This window comes from Hippichthys cyanospilos, chromosome 17, assembly GCF_059441005.1.
Source record: "Hippichthys cyanospilos isolate Australia breed blue-spotted pipefish chromosome 17, RoL_Hcya_1.0, whole genome shotgun sequence".
NCBI lineage: Eukaryota > Metazoa > Chordata > Actinopteri > Syngnathiformes > Syngnathidae > Hippichthys > Hippichthys cyanospilos.
Window position 1 is genome coordinate 14,946,385 of NC_142385.1, and position 22,290 is coordinate 14,968,674.

The following is a 22,290-nucleotide window of genomic DNA, read 5'->3' on the forward strand; positions in this document are numbered from 1 at the left end:
CGACCTGACTGTGGATCTGAACCCCGCGTCCATATTTCTCAGCCGCCTAGCGAGATTTACATAGCGCGGTTATTATCCATCTGGCCGTCCCGCCGACTCATCCAAGCGTCCTCCGGGCCAGATGTCCTTTTTCCACGCGAGCTCCCCCCGCGGCCCGGCCCGCCCGCCCCACGGCCACGTCGAGACCCGAACGGACAAATCGACGCGATGGACGCGGACTCGGGCCGCCGAGGTGTTCCTTTGTACCCGAGATCCATTACACGCGCGGCGGCCGACGTGCGGTCTGTCTTTTTGCGGACATTGTGTCCGATTTAGAAGCGGGAGCGAAACCTCGGCCGGCGAGGTGGCCAATTACCGGCGGGCTCCCCGCCGCGCGTCTGCCGCATTATCGACGCTCGCGCCGGGGTCACGCTGAGTGCGGGCCGTAGGCCGGCTCCCCGCTTATGCGGGCGTGAATCATCGATGCTCGCACCTGATGTCACGCCGCGCTTATTTGCCGCGCCGCAGCGGCTCCTCCGCCGTCGCTTGCGTCAGTGAACGTTCACGGCTTTCTAGAGAAAACCGAAATGTCAGTAAGCTAAAGACCCGCAAAAAAGCCCAAGACTAACCGACTTCAAGACGGGATCAATTGCTCTTTGTGTGCGAACGTCTCATTGTCGGCTCAAGCTAACCTGCGCTGGAGTCTGAGCTCCTCTCGGCACCTCGGTGCGGCAGTAGTTTTAGTAGCTCCTTGAAGCGAATAAAGAATATATACCGATGTATTTGAAGATCATCTGCATACATGTGTTGCGGTGCCACTGTTTGTTTTTCGCATATATTTGTTGCCTAATAAATTCTCAACCAGTCCAATAGAAAATACATTTTTGACATCTATTGCTGCCAATGGCAGTGAATGAGTTCAATGTTCTGCAAAAGATTAGTCTGTTATTTTCTGCTGTTATGCATTCGCGGGTATGTCAGCGACTTATACAGTAGTGACAAGTAGATTACAGTAATTATTCACTGCCAACCCAGTAAAAAATGGATCTCTGGCGTCTATATTTCAGGGTGTATATTTAAGCTTCATAGCCTTGAATCAATGAAGCGCCCCGTGTGATTAACACTATCCAGCAGCACAAAGAATTTTTGTATGATCTTTGAAGCTACATCTCGAGTGGTATCTCTCGGCATATCGTAGTCAGCAACTTCAGAAGATTTTGTAACCTCATTTGTTTTATGTCTGCGGAAAAATGGCGGCGCAGCGGTGTTGAACTTAACAAAATAAAGGCATTGCAACATTTTGCAAAGGATAACACAACTTAGTAAAAAGTTGCTTCATGTTCAAATTCATCCTTTTTTAATTTGAAAAGAAAAATATACTGTTCCCGTCATGGCATTAAATTTGACTTTCTGATACATGCGGAAACCCTGTTAAAGGGCCTCAACGTACCCCGTTTGAGAACCGCTGACTTAAAAGAATCCTACATTCTAAAATGTAATCATTTGTCCATACTCAGATAACTAAACCCACAAAAACACTTTGCCACCTTCTGTCAACTGAAAATCACATCACGTGTGCTTAAGGCTGGCATAACGACCAATGACAGCGCAGCAGTGGCATGGTGTGTTTTGAAGGGTATTAATAATAAATAAAGACTTAACTTTTTTTTATTTACTTGTGAAAGCAGGCAAGAAAATGTAGCATTCCTTTAAATAGTAACATCGCTTATTATGCTAATTGCCCGCGCACGATGAAGTTTTCCCATTGTATGTTAGAATTCACGAGGTAGCGGAGGCGATGTGGAGTACCTTACACGTAATACCCTTCCTCGGTCAATTCATATGTTAGCAAAACTATAACAAGCTTTGTTTTGCACAAGACTCGCAAAAAATTCTCGGTGCGATTAAAAAAAAATGGAAAAACAATTATTTTGTTTGCAAGGACGCTTTTCCAGCTGTGCCACGTGGCAAATATCTACTGTATTAATGGCGCGCTGCTGGTTTTGACTTTTGTGCTCGTATACATTATTCAGGACGTACTGTACTTTTGGATTTAAGTTCCGAGTGTCCTGTAGAGGGCGGTAGATGGTTTTGGCCAGCGCACGCACATGCAGGAGGGCGGAGCCATCCAGCGCGTCCACGAACCCCTCTGTGCCGCCGTGTGCCCCTCACTGGCGTCGCAGGCAAGCCAGCGAGCAACGCGGGCGACAAGCCGGAAAGGCAGCAAAGTCCAGTGACCCCCGCAGGAGCTCGTGTTTTTTTTTTTTTTTTCCTCCCCTCGTTCCCCCTCCCCAAGCCGCGTGGACGAGAGACGCGGACCGGACAGCGCCGAGCTGGGGGAGGGCGGGCGCGCGCACGCAGCCTACCTACACTTGGACGTGGCCGAGCCGAGCCGAGCCGAGCGGAAGCCTCGCGACGACTTGGCCCCCCGGTAGAGTTTCCGCCGGAGGGAGTCGAGGAGCAACCCTCCCCAACTGCCGGCGTCCACGCACCGCGGGGTAAGTGGCGGCATGCGCGCGCCCGTGCGCGAGCGGCTTTGACAGATGAGTGCTTCGCCATCGCCCCCCCCCCCCCCCCTCCTTAAATGGCGCTCTTCTGTCGTCGCGCGCGTGCACGCGGAGATCGATACGGCTCACTTTGCTGTAATGAAGCGCCGATGTCCCTCGATCGCTGTGAAGAAATGTTATACTTTGTTCTGCTTTGCACGCGGGGGGAGGGAAGGAGGGGCGGGGTCTTATCGCGATCGATTCGCGTGTCAGTAATGGCGCACACTCGAGCCATCTCGATCCGCCGTGCAGCTTGCATGAGTCGGCCGTGTCAACATTTCTCCATCGGGGTTGGTCAGCTGGACCTCGCGGCCACCCGGAGCACGTCAGGAAAAAAACACTCCGGTGTGGCGCGCACGGCGCATGCGCCAACACCACACACCCCTTTTCGGAGCTCATCTGCATGCTCTTGAAGTGGAGAAGAAATGTTTGCATGTTGCCAACAGACAAACGCCGGGATAAATGTTCCCGCATGTTGGCTGCAAATGTTCATCCGCAGCCAGCCGATCATTGGCCACCAGCTAGCATACATGAGTTCATGATTAGCCTAGCATAAATCCGTCCAACTTGTGTTGTTGCGTTTTGAGGAACCCCGCGTGACCTGGCCCGCATCCTCTCTCCTCCACGTCCGGGCCTCCTTCAGGGGCCCCTTCTGACCTTCATCGCTCTTTCCCAGCAGCTAGCACCCCAGTAGGGGCCTCTTGCCCCCCCCCCACCCCCCCATGTGCCTTTCTTCCTGGCTTCTCTTTCTTCCACCCCTCCCTTTGCATCCCCTCTAGGTCTCCTTCGCCGGGGCCCAAGCGCTCCAACGTTCTTATATAACCTTGACTTCCCGCGCCGGTCGGCCGCGTAATGATGTCGTCGGGAAGGGTCTCTCGGAGAGGCGCGCCGCCAAAGTAGGACACGGCCTCCCGATTCCCCCCACCTGCCGGACGGGCCGCTTAATCCGCCGTCGGTATCCGTCATTAGGACCTCGCGGAGCTCATCGAGACGCTCTTGGCGTGCGTGAGAATCTCGCTGCATGTCAGTTGAATTATACATCAGCTTGCCGAGCGTATTTGCGCCGAGGACAAGCTGAGACGCAACCAGATTCCCGCTACCTCCTTGTAGCTACCGACGTCCGTTAGCATTAGCGCCGTGCTATCCCTAAGATAAGGGCAAACTTGCAGTGTAGCGGTTTGCCTAGTTTCCTCTGTTGACCTCATTTCGATTTTCTGGATGTTTTGTGGCTAGCATGTCTCGCGTCATATCAAAAGTTTTGATGGGTTAGGGTTAGGGTTTGGGTTAGGCATCCTTTGCATCCTTTGGGCTTTGTTGACCTGAATTAGGTTTTCTGGATTTTTCTTGGTACGTGGACCTTGCGTGTCTGGAGCGATCGGTTTGTAGGACTTTTATATGTTTTGACTAAAGACGGAGACCTTTGAGTTCCATCCAGCTGTTTTCTAGAGCCGCGTATCCTCACAGGCTTGCCGGCGTTTGAGTTGTCAGATGATTTAGAGCTTTAGTTTTTGTTTTTTTTCTTGTTCATTGTTTTTTTTTTTCATTTAGTGCACACTTTACTTACTTGTCATTGCTTTTTTCTTGTTTTTTTTCCTAGTTTTATTTTTCTTTCATATTTTTTTTCATTGTTTTTGTTATACTTCTCATTGAATACTGTACGCTATGTCTTTTTTTACTTATTTTTCATTTATTATCTATGTTTGAAAGCTGTAAAGCAACTTAGGTTTTTTTTCCCCGGACGAGCATTTAATCTTCAAAGTTCAAACCTTTTTAAAAGGTATTCAAGCAAAAATAATAGTACAAAAAATCGACTGAAATAGCAAGGGTGTGAAAGGCGAACAATGTTATTACCTTTTTTTTTTTTGGGTCACCTATTTTCTCAGTTTGGTCATGTGACAATCGCAAGCTGGGCCGTGATTGGTCGCTCCCTGAGCGCCTGTGACGACATTTCCAGGTGACTGGAAGCGGCAAAATGGCCGCTCATGAGGGCTCATCTGGCGAACGTCACATGAGCAAACCCAGATAACAGGTGAGCTGCGATTGGTCGTCACCCGTGGCATGGTGATGTCATTTTTAGTGGACAGCAAGGCAAAACGGCCGGCCTTTTCCGCTTACTTTTTATTTCGCTCGTACAGTATTCACCGGAACGCGTTTTGGACTTGTAGGTTGGCATAGTCCTGACCTCCCTTGAAGTCCAAAGCGTAGGTCGGAGGTATCTTGTGCGTTACCGACCCAGGGCTCGCTAGCTTCTCCACGAGGCCGCTCAGGCAACGCTTCCTGCGCAGGACGTATAAAGCGCCTTGTTTACAGCCGGTGTGACCTGACTTGACTGCTGCTCGTCCCATAGGAAGCAGGCAGGCCCTGAGCGCTTTCCCACATTGCCCGTGCGTGCGTGCGTGCGTGTGTTTGCGTGCGTGTGTTTGCCCCCGCCTAATGAGATTATAGCACCCATATGCTTGCTGGCTTGTGGGCGCTTTCATAGGATCCATTCAGCGGGGGGAGAATAAGGCCAACAGTGAAATGTCATCTGATCGTCACGGGTGTGTGCGTGCCGCGTCTGCGCCCATGGATCGGCCGGCGTTGAAAAGTAATCGAGTACTCTTCTCACTGTACTTAAGTAGCTTTTTCGACTATCCGTATTTAACAGTACATCTAACTTAATTGAAGCTTTGTGCGGATTTTGATATATTTCATCATCATTCTGGCGGTATTTTCGCCAAGGGGTGGCACACTCCTGTTAGCTCGAGAACTAAGTTGTTCCGGGTGAAATTTCAGCTCCCCGGTGTCTTCTTTCAGCGATTTTTCCTTTGTGAAATGCGTTGGATGTAAAGATCAAAGGATTGGTCAAAAGCACAACTTTTACTCCCTACGTTTGGGGGAAAAACTTTCCCTTGTATTTTCGATTATTTATTTTAGCTAGTCGTTTCAGAAGGTTAGCAAAACTATGGGAACACGTTGTTTCGATAGCATGAGAGTCCAGCCGTTGCCAGCTCGCGCTTGAAAAAAAGAATGACATAAGATGTTTTTTTCTTTCCAGTCCGAGCAGTATATAATTTAATAAACGTGGGGAACTATTTTTGTGTGCAGGGGAGGTTTTTTTTGGCCTGGTACTTGTATTTGTACTTAAGCTCATTTCAGAGTCTGTACTTTTGAAATGTTACCCGTGTTTAAGAGTTAAATGGGCACTTTTTTGGATGCGAATGAGCCAAAATGTTTTTACGCGAGCGTCCGCAGTCGTACTTAAGTTCGCCACCTCGGAGTATCGGCGGCGTTTGCCGGCACGCTTCATTCGCGCGCGCCCCTTTGACAGCCGCGGCCCGGTCCAGTTTATTGACCGATTTCATCGTTGGCCGCGTCCTCCCGACCGGCGTTCTTTGACGGTTCCGACCCGGCGGCTGCTTTCACTTAGCGACATGAAATAGTATAGCGTGTCTATCGCGCCAAAGAGTCTCAAGATGCCAGGCCCAAAAAGACGCGAGCCGTCTTCCATTTTTGCTTTCAAGCGGCAATTATAGGCTCGTTTGGCCCTTTTCCAAAGGACTCCTTTGGATACTTGAAAAAAAAAGAAGAAATCGGGTTTCGTGTCATGATAGTAATTTGGGAAGGGTTTCTGTCATAAATATAGGCAAAAGTCTCAAGAAGCTACGTCTGAAAACAACACATGGCGTCCACAGATTTGCTGTCAAATCGCCCCCGTAGGCTCGTCTTTGTTATTTAGGAGATTCTCAAGATTTTTGAGGAAAATTCAGCGCCTGAATCCAGTTTCTGAAGCGCTGTAAAATTTGAACAGGCCCCCCAAAAAGGCGGAATACACAAGGGCTATTATGGACTCTTTTTGGGGTCCTCTGTTTGTTTTTCAGCATCTGTTGGATTGGTAGGCTCAACAAAAGCACGTCAGAAAAAGATAGTTTGACATTTTGCTTTGAAATTGTCATTTGGCTGTTTTTTAGACATAGTCTTGGCTATGTTCTTGGGATTTTTTGTGTGTGTGTGCATTTTCTGATAATTGAGCCCCACAATCCAGTTTGTTTACAACATGATTGATAGGTGTGTCCATCTTGAGTAAGAACCGTGTGCCAAAAGACGCTTTGAAATGGTCATTATGGGCTTGTTTTGAGTTTATTTGATTTTATATATATATATATATATATATATATATATATATATATATATATATACTCAAAAAAAAGAAAAAAGGGAATCCACTTTTTTGCTTTCGAACTGCCGTTTTGGATTTGTTTTGGTCTTTTTTTTGGGTTCTTTTAAATATATTTGTGAAAATCCGGCCCCTGACTCCAGTTTGAGTTAAAAATGTGAAGAAATTGACAAAAAAAACAAACATGTCTGACAAACATATGGAGTCCATTTGTTTGGAAATGGCCCTTCTGAGCTCCATTTGGATTCTTTTCGATATTTTTGAAAATCCAGCCGCACGATTCAGCTCGAGTTATCAACACAAAAATTCGCAGGCGTGCCCGTTACGTGTCGAGCCGTCGAAAAAAAGCGGTCTACTCCGAAACGACCATCGCAGGCTCTTTTTGGTCATCGCGTGGAGTCAATGTATGAATCGGTTGTTGGCGAAGGTCCGCTTTACGGCACTTTGCTGCGTGACGTTAAACCGTTAACGCCATTTTCAAAACGCAGCTTCCACGTCACGGAGCCCCTCCGTCGTGTTTGTCCTCGATTGTGGTGGAGAATGAGGTCAAATCGCGTGGCGTCGTGAGGCCGCCGGCTGATAAGCGCGGCCTCATGGAGCGTCAGACAAGAGGTTATCAGTCGCGGGGTCCCGCTGGCCGTGGAGATACGCGCTCCTTCTTTTATTGTGGTTTTCGATGTTTGCCTGCCGCCGCTCCTCAGCGGCGCGTGGGAGGCAGGTGCGCTTCCGCCGGGGCGGACGGCCGAATCCGCGCCGGAGGCGGAAGCGGAGAGCGCTTCCCAGGATCGTAAATTTGTCACATGTCATAAACGCTCGGCGTCGTGGCAAAGCGAGGAATTCCCTTCATGTGGGCGGAGATTCAAGCGGGAACAACAATTTGAGGCTGTGTGTAGCCCGCCCCGCCCGCACGCCAACCCCTCCCCTCTCCAAAAATTAATAGTTGCATGTTGGTAACCCACGGCCGTAATATACTCAAATTACAAATGCGTGCATCTTATTTTTTCTCTCCGCGATGTCATAAGCAACCATTTTCCGGCGCTCATTTAGGCCCTTTTCTCCTTTTTTTTTTTTTTTTTTTTTTTTTCCCGGTGAAATTTTAAAAGTGCTCTCAAGCTGACCACTTCAACCTTCAATTATCTTCCAAATGCTGCTAACCGCGACAATGGTCAATGCTCCACTTTAGGGAAAATAAGCGTTGCGTGTCTGAGGAAGGACGTCCATTCTGTGAAATGATACACAAATGGTCTTTTTTGTGCCACGGAGATCAGGTTTTTTTTTTTTTTTACAATAAGCATTAACCGCCGCCATTTAGCACAAAGAGGAATCCTTGCGCTCGAGCGGGGGGTCACCAGCGTGCAAAGACTACACGAGCACCCCGCGGGCTTCTTCTAAAAATAGCTCAGCAGTAATGACAGTGTGATTTCCTAGGGATGGTGTAGAATTGATCTCTTGAAAATGTAAACATTGACAGACAGCAATATAGAAAGTGCGCATATATTGACCTTGTTATTCTCACATGCGTGATGATTATTGATTATTTTATTCATACAAACACATTCAGAATTTAAGGACGTTTCTTCTTCCATACGGCACATGCATATCTGCGCTAGCTTTGTTTTTGCATTCATCGGTAACCAGGAAGTGGATCTCGGGTTCAAAAAGGTCATGACCTCTTTCCCCAGGTGTCCAGTGTTCCTTAACGTATTGACTGGCAGCCCAGTTAAATTCCATTTTGATTTATATATCCGTCCACGGATGCCCAGTTCAAAACTCCTGACGTCTTTTGCCGTCGTCGGCAGTGAATGAGTTCATGAAGACTGAAATTTGAGATTTTCTGAAATAAATTCCCGTCAAAACAACGCAATAATTACATCTGCTGTTCTGTACGCACGAGAAACGTTAGTACGTTCCGTTGTCGAAGATACTGGAGATAAGGTACATATGCTATGTTGTGTAGTTGCTATAAATATCTCAAACATGCATACAGAGGACGGGATGACAAGACTTTACTTGAATTTTTGATGGAGCTGCTCTTCAATTTGCCTTCCTCAAACTTAAAGGGCGCTTTTGGATTTTTACTGTACATTAACCAGGCCTGCGATTCATGATTATTTTAGTAGCTCTTTAGAAAATGGGGGAAAAAAAGGGCGGCACAAAAGCTGATGTTTTCAATTGTCTTCTTGCGATTCGCAATAATGACGGACTGCTTTGGGAGAAGACAAACAACAGCAGACTTTTTCGCACCTGCAAATCACCAGACAAATATCAAAAAACACGAAACCTTCCCCGCAGTCCTTGACCCCTGACCCAATGGCGCAGTACATAATATAGGTGCACTGTTAGCTTTTGAGAAAATTGAAGGCTCTCTTCAGCTGAGACTTATGGACTGCGGAAACAGTAACCCAATCTTGTAACATTTGCTTCTTATTTCTGGCGTCCACGAATGACAACGCACTTTGCAAAGAAGTCACTAACACAATTTGGCAATAAGTTGCTTTGTGCTCCAATTCATTTGCTTTCAATTTGAAAACAAAAACTTCAAATTGAAAGCAAATGAATTGGAGCACAAAGCAACTTATTGCCAAATTGTGTTAGTGACTTCTTTGCAAAGTGCGTTGTCATTCGTGACGCCAGAAATAAAACAAATGTTACAAGATTTGGGTTACTGTTTTCCGCACCATAAGGCACAGCGAAAAGCCTTCAATTTTCTCAAAAGCTAACAGTGCACCTTATATGATGCGCCATTTCATAAACTGCGAGTTTTCTTTTTTTTTTGAGGGGGGGTGTAAAAATCAAAACATTTAATCGGCATATAAATTTTCCAATTTTACGGCATTTCAGTTATACATGTATTTTTATAAATGTATTAATATTTTTTATTACATTTTTAAAACACCCTGTTTGAAATTTTGACATGCTATATATGCTCCACTTTTGAAGCAATTTATATGGAGACAAGGTGCAAAAAATAGCGCAATTTAAAATACATCCAGAAACTGTTTTTCAACCAACAAAACAACTTTCAGGTTTTTGTTTGCAATTAAGTTTAATATTTAATTGAATCATAATTTTAATATTTTAAACTCTTCATCTTGGCATCGCTCTAAACAGTCTTTCAATTCGATCATGGGCCACTGCTGTAGCTTCTATTCTATGCGCCTTATAATGCAGTGCGCCCTACATTCGAAAACCGTTTCAAAATAGTCCGTTCATTGAAGATGCGCCTTATAGTGCGGAAAATACAGTAGCTTTTCTGCAGTTAGTGGGTACTCGGGTGACTAAAAAAAAAAATTGCAAGCTACATCGTTGAAGTTTAATTGAATTATGAAGAATATTTATTGATTTTTAATAATCGTCATTATCGCGGCGTTAAACGGTCCGCCCGGCAATCCGACGCCAATATTATTTGATGAAGTAATGATGATTGCGATAAGCGAAAAACACAAAAAGCTTGGGCTCCTGCGAACGCTTTTACGGCTAAAATAATTTGTCGGCGCCGTAATTACGCGGCGCCGTCGAGACAGATAAGCAAGGTAATAACGCAGATTGCTTTTTCCCTCCAATCAGCCGCTAATAAGAAAAGCGAAGCGCGGTAATTCCACGCGTCGGCGCTTGCGGGGCGTCACGCTCCATTGTGGGCTGAAAGGGGAATTTGTTAAGCTGGAGGTGTGAAATAAGCAAACAATGCAAATAAACGCGACTGCACTCGCTGCCCCCCCCCCCCCCCCCCCCCCCCCCCCCCCCCCCGAGAGGGGCGAGAAAAATAACCGGCGTCATTAAATCCGGATTTTTGCCAACGGATCCGCTGCCTCGCAACCATCCCTTTGCTAATGAAGCCTTCCGGAGCCTCCGCTTGCACTTATTAGAAATGTGGGTCATTTTGACAATAATTAACGCCCAACCCACGGCAGGCGGATAAGGCGCCCGCCCGCCCGCCCGCCCGCCGTCTCTCATCCCCACCTGCTAGCGCCGGCGACTTGGCGCCCAGCCCGCCGCTCACGTGCCGCCCGCGCCGAGAGGTCCGCCCATCTGGCAGCCGCTCGTATTTGTTGTTGTCATAACGCCGCCGAGGTGCTGCGCAAACTCCACGCTTAATTAAACGGACCTTTTGCGCTTTCCGCAAAGTTGCTGCGGCGGCGCCCGATTTTACTCTCTCAGCTTGCGCGTCGTCTTTTTCTTTGCGTTTTTTTATACTTTTTTTTTTTCATAATTAGATCCAAGTAGTGAAATTCGTTTTTGGCGTGAAATTCTGTTCCCCAAGTGGGCCGGGCCAATAAAATCATAGGATATATTTAGGTAATTTTAGAACAGTGGTGTTAAACATGTTTTTATTTTGGGCCGCATTGTAGTTATAGTTTCTGTCAGAGGGCCGGAATGAGCGTGAATTCAAAAAAATACCAAGATTTGAAATCAGAAGTCGACAAAAACTGTTTAAAAGCGATTTGGGGTATAAGAAAATTGTTGTTTTCCCCAAAATTTTTAAAACTCAAAGAGAACTTTTGGTATTTTAGTCCAAATCAGCATTTCACGGGCCACAAAAAGTGAGGTGGCGGACCGGATCTGGCCCCCGGGCCTTGACTTTGACACCCGTGCTTTAGAACAACTTCAGATGTATTATTATTTTTTTAATGCTGTCAAATAGTACAAGCACAACACCACTTCTAATCATTTATTGAAAAAAAAATCATCTCATTTCAATACTTTACATACTCAACTCACGGATTAAAGAACCGGAAGCGGCCCACGGGCCATATGTTTGATGTAGCTTATTCGGCCGTCGACGAATGCTAAAGTTAGCAAGTTAGCTTCCCCCGAGCATGAAATTTTTCATAGCGTATCACGCATGCTGATCTCGAGAAGCTAAACAATGAAAGGATACATTGTATTTTTCTCATTTTTCTCATTTTTATACATTACATAAGCAAATGACGTGGCCCACGGGCCCTAAATTTGACACGGCCGATGCAGCTTATTTAGCCGCCGTCAACAAACGCTAAACTTAGCTAGTTCGCTCCCATAAGCGTCATTTTTCCAGCGTATCGCGCACGCTCATCTCGTCCCCTAAAAATGAGACGCTAAACAATGAAAGGATTCGTTGTCCTATTTTTCTTCTGTGAGATAATTGAAAAAACAGACCGCGTTGTCCCTTGAGGGGGGGGGGGGGGGGGGGGGGGGATCAAATGATGTCACACAGGCGTGAGTAGAAGATTCATCTGTGGTGATCTGGCGCGTCATGGCCGACCCGGCATCTGCGTTTGTCTCTTCTATACGCTTTTCTGCCCGGCGCTCATTTCGAGCAAAGTGACTTCATGCGTCTCTGTGAGGGCACATTGTGTGCTGCCTCGCCCCCCCCCCCCTCCCTCCCCTCCCCACCCCCCCTCCCTCCCTCGTATGTTCTGTACATTTATAAATATACGCGTGCTCGTGTGTGTTGTGGGCGTGCACATTCTTTATCTGGCGGAGGACGGGGGGGGGGGGGGGGGGGGTGATTAGTCGACTTGACCAGAGGCGACCCCTTTACTCCCCTTTAACCTCGCCCGCCGCCGCCATCCTGCGCTCTACGCATTAGCGCTTAGCTGTTCTCAATAACCTTTGCGTTAGCTCATCTTACATTTGACGCGCGTGTCCCGGGGCTGGCGGATAGAGACCATTTGACCTTATCTGGATTTAAGGACATTTTTTTTCACGGCTGCGGTCGTGGAAGAGCTTTATATGGAAGCGAAATCAGTCGCTAACTTTGTAACTAAATTTGTTGTTAAGCTAACCGATATTTTTTACCCTCTGCTAGCGACTAACTTCAAGGAAAAGTCTAGAATAGATTTTTTTTTTTAAATAAAATCTGAGCCTGATATTTTAGCATCATATGGTAAAAAACTGCCAAATTAAAAGCTCATAACATGCTAGTGCACTTTGCTAGCATGTCGGTTTCTGTTTCGGGTGATGAAGTTATTATTGGTCATATAAAACTCAAGTTTTTACCCAGTTCTTATTTTACGGTAATATGGCACAGCCCTACATGTAGATTCTTAAATGTAGAAACAGTTTTGTGGCAGAAAACGTCAAAACAAATAAAAGCTCACAGCTTGCTAGCACACTTGCTAGTTTGCCGCTAGCATGTTGGTTTCTGTTTTGGGGCCAAATAAAATCTAGTTTTTTTTTATAGTTGTTATTTTACAAACATAAGGCACAGCCATGCACACGTTCAAAAATATAAAAACATTTTAGTGGCAGAAAAGTCCAAAAAGAGCTTGTCACACGCTAGCGCACTTGCTAGTTTGCCGCTAGCATGTTGGTTTCTGTTTTGGGGCCAAATAAAATCTTGTTTTTTTTTATACTTGTTATTTTACAAACATATGGCACAGCCATGCACACGTTCAAAAATATAAAAACATTTTAGTAGCAGAAAAGTCCAAAAAGAGCTTGTCACACCCTAGCGCACTTGCTAGTTTGTCGCTAATGCGTCGGTCGCTTTGGGTGATGAAAACATTCCAGTCATCATGGGTCAAATAAAACTCAACTTTTTACGCAGCAGATGTTTCACATGGGATCCATTTAGGCAAATAAACAAAAAGATGAAGAAAAAAAAAAATCCCAAAACGTTCTGTTCTGGTTCTTGTTGACACGCTGGGGTTTCTTGTCTGCTTTTTCCCCCTCAAATATTTGAGGTGAATTATGTTAAACGTTGCGGTGCCGGAGAATGAAGTCACTCGGCGGAGGAGTATGTTTCAAATGTAAGTTAGCTTTCATGCTTGGCAGAGGAAAACGGAGTCGGAGGAATCTATTTCACATGTACGTGTCAATAGTGAAAACTGCTTTTGTGCGTGCCAGATTGTGTAATCGGCGCCAGCCCGTACGTGATTAATTAATCGTCTCCCATCGTGCGCAACGACAAACATGCCAGAAATGGACGCCGACGCGACTTCCCCCCTCGGCTTCAAATGGAGCGCTTGCCAAATTAGCCTTACTTTTTCGCCACATTTAAGATTCAACTATTCGTAAACTAAGGGCGGACAGATTATTGGAAGGACTGAGATGAACTTCAATTCGTGGAGTAGCATCTTCTAGATTAGCGGAGACTGATATTTTAGCATCATATGGTAAAAAACAGCCAAATGAAAAGCTCATAACATGCTAGTGCGCTTGCTAGCATGTCGGTTTCTGTTTCTGGTAATGAAGTTATTATTGGTCATCTAAAACTCAAGTTTTTACCCAGTTTTTATTTTACGATAATATGGCACAGCCCTACATGTAGATTCATAAATGTAGAAACAGTTTTGTGGCGGAAAACGTCAAAACAAATAAAAGCTCGCAGCATGCTAGCACACTTGCTAGTTTGCCGCTAGCATGTTGGTTTCTGTTTTTTGGCCAAATAAAATCTAGTTTTTTTTTTTTTATACTTGTTATTTTACATACATATGTTCCAGCCATGCACACATTCAAAAATATAAAAAAAAATTACTAGATTTGAGCAATGGGATTTTTGCTTTTGAGCAGATTATTGGAAGGACTGCGGTGAACTTCTATACGTGGAGTAGCATCTTCTAGATTAGCGGTTCTCAAATGAGGGCATGTGAAGGCAATGCAGGCGGCATGTGGGAGTCTCAGCAAATTAGTGCGAAGACTACTTTTCAAATTAAGAGCAAACAAATTGGAACATGACAGCATTTTGCTAAAATAGTGACTCCTTTGGATGGCATTTCAAATTTTATATGGATACGCGTTGCTTAGCCGAGAAAAACATGATTAAAAATATACATCTTTGCAAAAGTTTGAGAACCGTTGTTTGGAGCAGAAAATTGAGGAGATTTGGGGAAAAATGAACATGAATAAAACAGCCGGAAGGACGAGTGAAGGCGGCGGTATGCACGGTGAGCAGAAAGGTTGTGGTTTGGATTTAGGGTCACAAAACTGTTGACTTTTTGAAAACCCAAAGAAGAAATTGAGTCCTGTTAGCGAAGGAGGAGAAAGTGGGTCAGTCATGCGAGCGGCGTCCGTTGCCATCGCGGAAGCGCGCCTCCGGAGTGGTTACGCTCCTCGGGCCTGCGGAGGAAGGGCCCGGCCTTGGCGGCGGCCCAGCCGATCAATCTCGGCGCCGCCGGCGAGCGAGCCCGCGTGCGAGGGCCGAGCTTTTCAACTATGCAAACAAGCGGATTGAAAGCCAGCGAGACGGCAACTCGCGTTGGATTATCGCTGCGCCCGAACCAGATTTTCCCTCCGAGTTTGCGAGCGGGTCGGAAATGCAAATCCAGACCCTTTTATCCGGCGCGAGCCAATCGGGCTCCGGCGCGCTAATGAACACGCCGGTTCATTAATAGAGATTTAACAGGATACGCAGACACGCCGACGCTTCCGCCAAACGGCTGATTAAAGTGTCGCCAAGGCGACCAGGCAAACGCTTTGAGGCCTTTCTTTGGCTTCCGGACGGCCGCTCGTGTTTGCAGAAGACGTTAAATGTGAGAATTATGACGGGTGATCCCGTAGGAGCGGAACCCGCAAAAAAAAAAAAAAGCAGCCATTTTGTAGCGTTTCGTTAGATCTTGAAGATTTTGTTCCGTGACAGCCACCGTCGTGTCCATTTTGTCTCGGCAAAGCGAATCGCATCCCTCGCAAACACGTGACATCATTTAGAAAGGCCACAGTTGGACTAGCCTCGCTCCAATGAGTCCAAAGTACAAATGTCCACCACAGGGGACACATGAATAGACTGGCCCTCAGCAGTGGGATGTCGTCCAGTCCACCTTTTACCGAGTCCGAGTCCAGTTTGACTCACAAAGGTCAAAGTCCAAGTCAAGTCTACGTCCACTAGGTCTGAGATCAAATCCAAGTCCAGACGAGATCAAGCATACGTCTTCTTAAGGCAGAAAAATGCTGTTAATTCTTGCTGTTGGCTAGCATGAGCGAAAGGAAGACTGCGTGCTTTGGCGCTCGCGCTCAACTTAAGCAGTCAGATGGCTAGCTCGAACACTTGGAAAAGTTGATTTCAAATTTCTTATGTAGAAAGAAGTGAGAAAAACATAGTCGGACTTGTTCAAGTTGCTGAAGCTATCTTGTGTGTGTAATGCTCGCGTCCATAATTCCAAGTCAAATGCCAAGGGGTTTGAGTCCATTCTGAGACAACAACAAAAAAAACTTTAGTCTTCCAGCTATGTCATGTACCTACCAAAATAGTGGACCAGAAAAAAAACAAAAGGTACACATCCAATGTATTCATGCGACGAGATTCATCGCCTAATCTTAATCTTCTACTCAAAAGCGGTGCTGATCTCAAATTCAAAGTATTGGAATGCTGCCATCTACAGGCATCTGAGTCACAGACAGCCAAAGGGGGAAAAAAACGCGAGCCACGCCCTTTATAGTCTCGCAGGGCAAAGACGCGAAGGCATATATACAAAACGAAGAATCGCATCGCCGTTCGGAATCCGTCGAGTTAGCGATGGCCAAGCCCCCGTCGTTCGTTAGCTTGAACGTTACAGCCGCCTAATAATTCCTTTAACGCCGGCCGGTCCACGTGCCGTTTGACTCGCCTGCCAAGTGGCGTCAAGGCCAAGCGGGAAGCGTCCGCAACCCGAAACCGTTCAACTCAAGTACTTTTGCCGCAAAGCTTTTTTTCCCGGCCCAGGATTCGCTCAAAGGCCGCTTTGTCGGGATCTTTCACGCCAGCTGTCACACGAGATAAAAAAAATAAAACGTAAAAGGCGAGTAAGAGATCCTTTCCGCGGCGTAAACCCGGCAAATGAAAGGCGGCGGGACGCTGCGAGGCGTCTCGCAGGTTTTGACTTGTGGTTTTGGAAGGCCTCCACCGGCGCGGACCGCACGCGCGCGCGCTAGCGCTCGGCGAGCTAACCGACTGCCGCCCGCACCTCGCGAGCGCGTGCGCCGAGCTGGAACCGATTCTCGCGCGTGCAAAATAAAACCCTCCCATATCAGTCAAATTCCTTGCTTGAAGTCCTCGTAAAAGGGAAAAAAAACATCTTGTAAATTCAACGCACCACAGAGAGGAACGCTGTCAACAACTGGGTCAAATTTGAATTATGTTTTTTTTTTTTTTTAGGGTTAGGGTCAGTGAAGGGGGAAAACGTAGAGTTGGCGGGATTCTTACTTTTCTGGGAATTTTGACTATTCCCAGAATTCTCACTTTTCTGACTTTGAAGGTAGAATTAAAGTGAACATGTTTGATTTATGAGAATAGTCAGAAAAGTTCGCTTTCTCAGAATTCACTTTAAAGTCAGAATCTAATTCAGAATTCTGATCAATGCGGAGATTTTGACTGAATTTAGACTATTCTCACAGTTTTCAAAATAACAGTTCCAAGAGTAGTCAGACTTAGCGACGGTGTGAAGTCTGAACTCAAGTCAACTGAAGTCAAAATTCACTGACTTTTAAGAATTCTCACCTCTGACTGTTCTCAGTTTTGACTTAAGATTTCTCGCTTTAAAGTCGGAATGCATTTCTCTTAAGTTGAGATTTAAAAGTGAGGATTCTGAAAATAGACAGAATTCGGACTTTAAGTCAGAATTCTGACTTTAATAAAGTGCAAATCCTGATAATAATCTAAGAAACCTGACTACAATTGTCAAAATTCTGAGAATCAAAACCTCATCAAAAGTCTTAAAAGTAAGAAATCTCACTTAAGTCAAAATTCACTGACTTTAAGAATTCTCACCGTTGACTGTTCTCGGTTTTGACTGTTAAGATTTCTCGCTTTTAAGTCGGAATGCAATTCTCTAAAGTCAAGATTTAAAAGTGAGGATTCTGAAAATAGACAGAATTCGGACTTTAAGTCAGAATTCTGACTTTAATAAAGTGCAAATCCTGATAATAATCTAAGAAACCTGACTACAATTGTCAAAATTCTGAGAATCAAAACCTCATCAAAAGTCTTAAGTGAGAAATCTCACTTAAGTCAAAATTCACTGACTTTAAGAATTCTCTGTCTTAAAAGTGAGAAATCTGACTTTAGTCCCTTGACTAACTTAATAGTCTGACTTTAAAGTGAAAAAGTGAGAATTCGGAGCTTAAAATCAAACTTAAATGACAATTGTGAGAATAAAGTCAGAATTTTGCGACGCGTTTTCCTTTCATTTTTCTTACGTTTTTCTTTCTTTGCTCTTGGGTTCTTGCAAACTTGCCGACGCGCCGAGCACCAGAAGCGACGGATCATCTTTGAACTTAATTCCTGCCGTTTTTGCCGTCAATCGTGGGATTGTTCGCGAGCGGCCGAGCGCCGCGCGAGCTCATCCGTCGCACCGTGTCGGACGCTTGTTTACGCGGCGGCCCCCGCGGCGCTCAATGCTTCCTTTGTGTCCTCCGCCGCCTGCTTTGGAGGCGCTTGAGCTAGCAAACGGAGGGTGAAAACGCCGCTAGCCCGAGCAGATGGTCGGCTCGTTGGATTGACGACACCTCCGAGTCCTGTCAAGTTGAGTGATGCTCGTTTTCCTGTCACCGGAGTCTCGGCGTGGCCAATCTATTTGGCTTTTTTCGCCACTAAAAAAAACGATACTAAACTTAGATACTCCCTCACATAAAATGATTGCAGTCTATCAGTCGCGGGGGTGGGCGAAAAAAATAAAATCTCTATCTTCAACAGTCATTCTGGATGATTACCATTTTAATCCATTTTAATTGACATAATAAACCAAGCACCTTTGTTTAAAGGTTTGATTTGTTGCAAATAATATATATATATGTGTGTGTGTGTATGTGTGTGTGTGTATATATCTATTTTTTTTTTTTACAAATTTTTAAATCCGTTTTAATGCAAACTTGGCATTCAAAGCTTGCCCTTAGGCTGCTGGGTTAGGCACCAGCAAGCCTGCTGTTCCAGTGAGGATCTAAAAGATGAATGAAATAAATGGCATGATTCAAACTCAGATTTTTTAAAAAAAATTTCCTGGTATTCAATCTTTGGTATTTACTCTTTTCTGTATTTCTTTTCACGTTAGGGCATAGGTGTCGAACTCCAGTCCTGGAGGGCCGGTATCCTGCATGTTTTTGAACCCCGTTTCTCCAACACACCTGATTCAAGTGATCAGGATCATTTGCAAGCTCCTGTGTGTGAACTAATCATTTGAATCAGGTGTGTTGGGGAGAGAAAAGTGGAAAACATGCTGGATACCGGCCCTCCAGGACTGCAGTTTGACACCTATGCGTTAGGGTAATGGAGGGTCAGAAAATGGATGGCGTGAGTGAGTTAAGTAATTAGTAACCACCGTATTGGGAAAAAGCACTCGCCCGGCATTTGCACATAATAATTGGATTTATTGCTCGGCCCTAATCGGACGAGATTTACGACTTCACCTCGGACCGCGAGGAACAATCGACAACTGATCGATAATCAAATACTCTGTGATCATTCATGATAGTTGATTCATCGCTTAGACGCCCTCAAGGTTTCAGCCTCTCGACGGATGTAAACAAAAGGAATTCCCAGTATTTCGGCCTGCTTTCTGACATTACGGGTCAAACCACGTGATAGAAATTTCTCTCGTATTTTCTGCTCCGTCAATTTGAGAAAATACAGCCGCCTCCGCTATTTTCCCATAAGCCGCCGTCTTGTTGTGATCTTCTAGCGTTTTAGATTTCTTCAAACAGAACAGGGTCTTTTTTTCCCTTTTGTGTCGCAGTGAAAATCCGGTTGATTTTTTTTTTTTTTTTTTGGGGGGGGGGGGGTGATATCTGATGAAGTGGGACATTCATGTGACACGCCGCCTGTCATATGTCATCTGACGGCCGTAATGTGTTTCGCCGCAGCCGACTTCCAGTAAAACAGAGCGGCGCCTAATTCAATCGGCGTGGCCGGCCGTAAACTTATTGAATGTGACGTTCAGGGAATGTTTATGCGCTCGTAAAAGTCTTCGCGGGCTCCGAGCGGAGGTCGGCTCCGCGTTAGCTATCTTTTGACAGTGTGCCTAGCGTAGCTCTTTAGCGCTCGGGTGGCGGTGGCGCGGGTTTCCGACAAATCTGTCTCCGAATTTGCCGAACAGGTGCGAGGCGCGTACGACTATTAAACCCCGTGATTCCCGCGGGCAGCCTAAGCCTCAGGTTAGACACTTCATTTGGCTGAAGGATTAGCCCGCTGAGCCTTTTAGCGCTAAGCCGGTCTCGGGGAAAATGGAGCATCGCTTCGCATGGACCCGACCACGTGCCGTCACCGGGAACGCCGACCCTACCGTCCCCGAGCATTTCCCGCGCGGCGGCCTTCCCGCCGGGATTCGGCCGACTCCCGCCGCTATCGCTTTCCGCCGCCCTCCCGAGCCCCCTTTTGCTCTTAGCGGTCACGCGTCGTCTCCCGTGATTGGAGAGCGCTCCCGTGGGAAGGGGGGGCGGGACGAGACGGAGCGGCGAGGTGAGCGCCGCGAGTTCGTCTTAATTGCGGCGGGGGAGGAAGGAAGGCGAGTCTTATTACTAAAAGACACGCGTGAACATTGCGCTCGGAACGCCGCGTCTGCTTTTTCCCAACACGCATCATGAAAATCTCACTGCGCACCAGCGGATAAAAACCTATTAGAAGATTTCTGGCTGTCATTTATCCGCGGGACAGATCCGCGTCTAGTCTAAAAATGGTGGCTTGGCGCCATCTGGTGGCAGCTCGCTGCCAAGCAGCCGGGCGCGAACGTAACCGGACGATCTTCGTCATCTGCGAAAACATCCAAACGCCTGCGTGGATTCCGCGTTTCGCCTTCTATTGTTTGGCCGCCCTCCGTCGTCAACGCTCCCACTATGGAGCATGCGGACAAACAAGTTTTTCATACGTGGTGTACATACGCTACGCGGGTCGCGGAGACCAGCGAATGCCATAGATGTATTTATTTCATTCAGGCGACGCCCAGTGACATTCGGGTGGGAAAAAAAAACGCAGGCACTTTTAATTATTGTAATTACTGTCTCCTTTTGTGACGCTGACATTTGACTGAGCGCCACTAATAAGATGCTTTACTTTAGTGGCACCGTGCGGAGAGGCGAAGCACGCTGGGAGCTGACATTTGCCGCCATTCGACTTAGCAATAACATCAGTATCCGCGCGCGGGGGGGGGCCGGATCCGCGACGTTTGCTTTGGGACCCGGAGGAGGCGGCGTCCGATTGGTGCGCCGTGGTTTGGCAGGCGGCGCGCTTCATTGACAGACAGGAAGTGGTTTTCAGCGTCCCCCTCAGAGAAAAAGCAAGCGCTTCCTTTTTGCTCTTGTCTTTTCGCTTTTGACGCGTCAACGGGAAGATGCGCAATTTCCTTCCTGGCTTTGATTTTAGCCCGCTATCTTGTCAAATAAAAGTCCACGACGGACCACTTTTACATAAAACAGTATTTTGCCTTTGTAAAAAATCAAAACAGACTAAACGTACGGTCCGCTATTAGCTCAAATATAGTCGTCACGTTAGCCTGTTAGCCTCTCATAGTTGAAATTACAACGCTCTGAACCCCTCTGAAATGACATGAATCCACCTGCGAGCAGCTAGCGCTAATTGAGCCTAGCCGCTAGGGTATTCATTTATAAGCTAAAAGCTCTGCTGTATTGTAGAAATCTTAGCTTTGTCATTTTTTATAATTACGTGGAAAAGCAACTTTTTGCTATGTCCAATCTTGCTAGCTTGTAGGCTAGCAATTATGTTTGGCTAAAGTACTCAGAGTACTCAACCGCATCTTTTATACTGTGAAGAAATGCCATTAGGATTTCTCCATTGGAGGCCTGCGAGCCATTTAAAAAAAAAAAGTTGCATTATGAAATGACATGAATCCACCTGCGAGCAGCTAGCGCTAATTAAGCCTAGCCGCTAGGGTATTCATTTATAAGCTAAAAGCTCTGCTGTATTGTAGACATCTTAGCTTTGTCACTCTCATTTTTTATAATTACGTGGAAAAGCAACATTTTGCTATGTCCAATCTTGTTAGCTTGTAGGCTAGCCATTATGTTTGGCTAAAGTACTCAGAGTACTCAACCGCATCTTTTATACTGTGAAGAAATGCCATTAGGATTTCTCCATTGGAGGCCTGCGAGCCATTTAAAAAAAAAAAAGTTGCATTATTCACGTTTTGGTGCATAAGATAAACAAACTCGCTAATCGTTTAGCTTTAGCTTCGGGCCAACTGTGATATCAATGTGAGTTTTATGCCCGCTCCAAACGTTTGTACTTTTGTCAGGCGCTTTTCTCATATGGAATTGTTCAGGTGAGACACGGCGAGCTTGGCAAAATATTTACGTCTTGGAAGCGCAGCCGCACCCGGAGGCATTCGCAACTTGTCGAATTGCATAAATGGGCGCCATTCGCCATGTTGAGCGTGTTTGACTTTGGGATTGCCTTCCAACAGTCTGCTTTCTTGTTCGACACAAAAACAATTTGTCTGACTTTGACTCACTTGCTTTTTGGCATCAGTGCTTTTGTAAGCTAGTTCCGTTTTTTTTTCTCCGTCTTCTTGTGCGTTTTTGTTGTAACTTGTTGCAACAATGAATCGACAGCTAATCAATTCCCATATTAATATTCTATAATCGTTTTGACACCTAAATCTGTCCGAATGCACCAGCCTGTTTAGAGGACATTTGCTCTGATTTGTTCAGTATCCTATAAAAACAAGCATCGTTCAGAGCTGTCAAAATGAATCGATTAATCGACAGCGA

The 22,290-nt window shown here is 46.0% G+C and overlaps 1 protein-coding gene across 2 annotated transcripts in view; it reads left to right on the forward strand.

Moving 5' to 3' along the window:
• Positions 1 to 22,290, forward strand: part of LOC148409914 (thyroid hormone receptor alpha-B) — a 108,415-nt gene that overhangs the window by 9,371 nt on the left and 76,754 nt on the right. The window contains exon 2 of one of the 2 annotated variants that reach the window (XM_088438180.1): positions 2,013 to 2,477. The exons of the other annotated variant lie outside the window; for it this stretch is intronic. The gene's annotated coding sequence lies outside the window, so the exon portion shown is untranslated. The remainder of the gene's footprint in view (positions 1 to 2,012; positions 2,478 to 22,290) is intronic. 2 annotated transcript variants of the gene reach the window in all.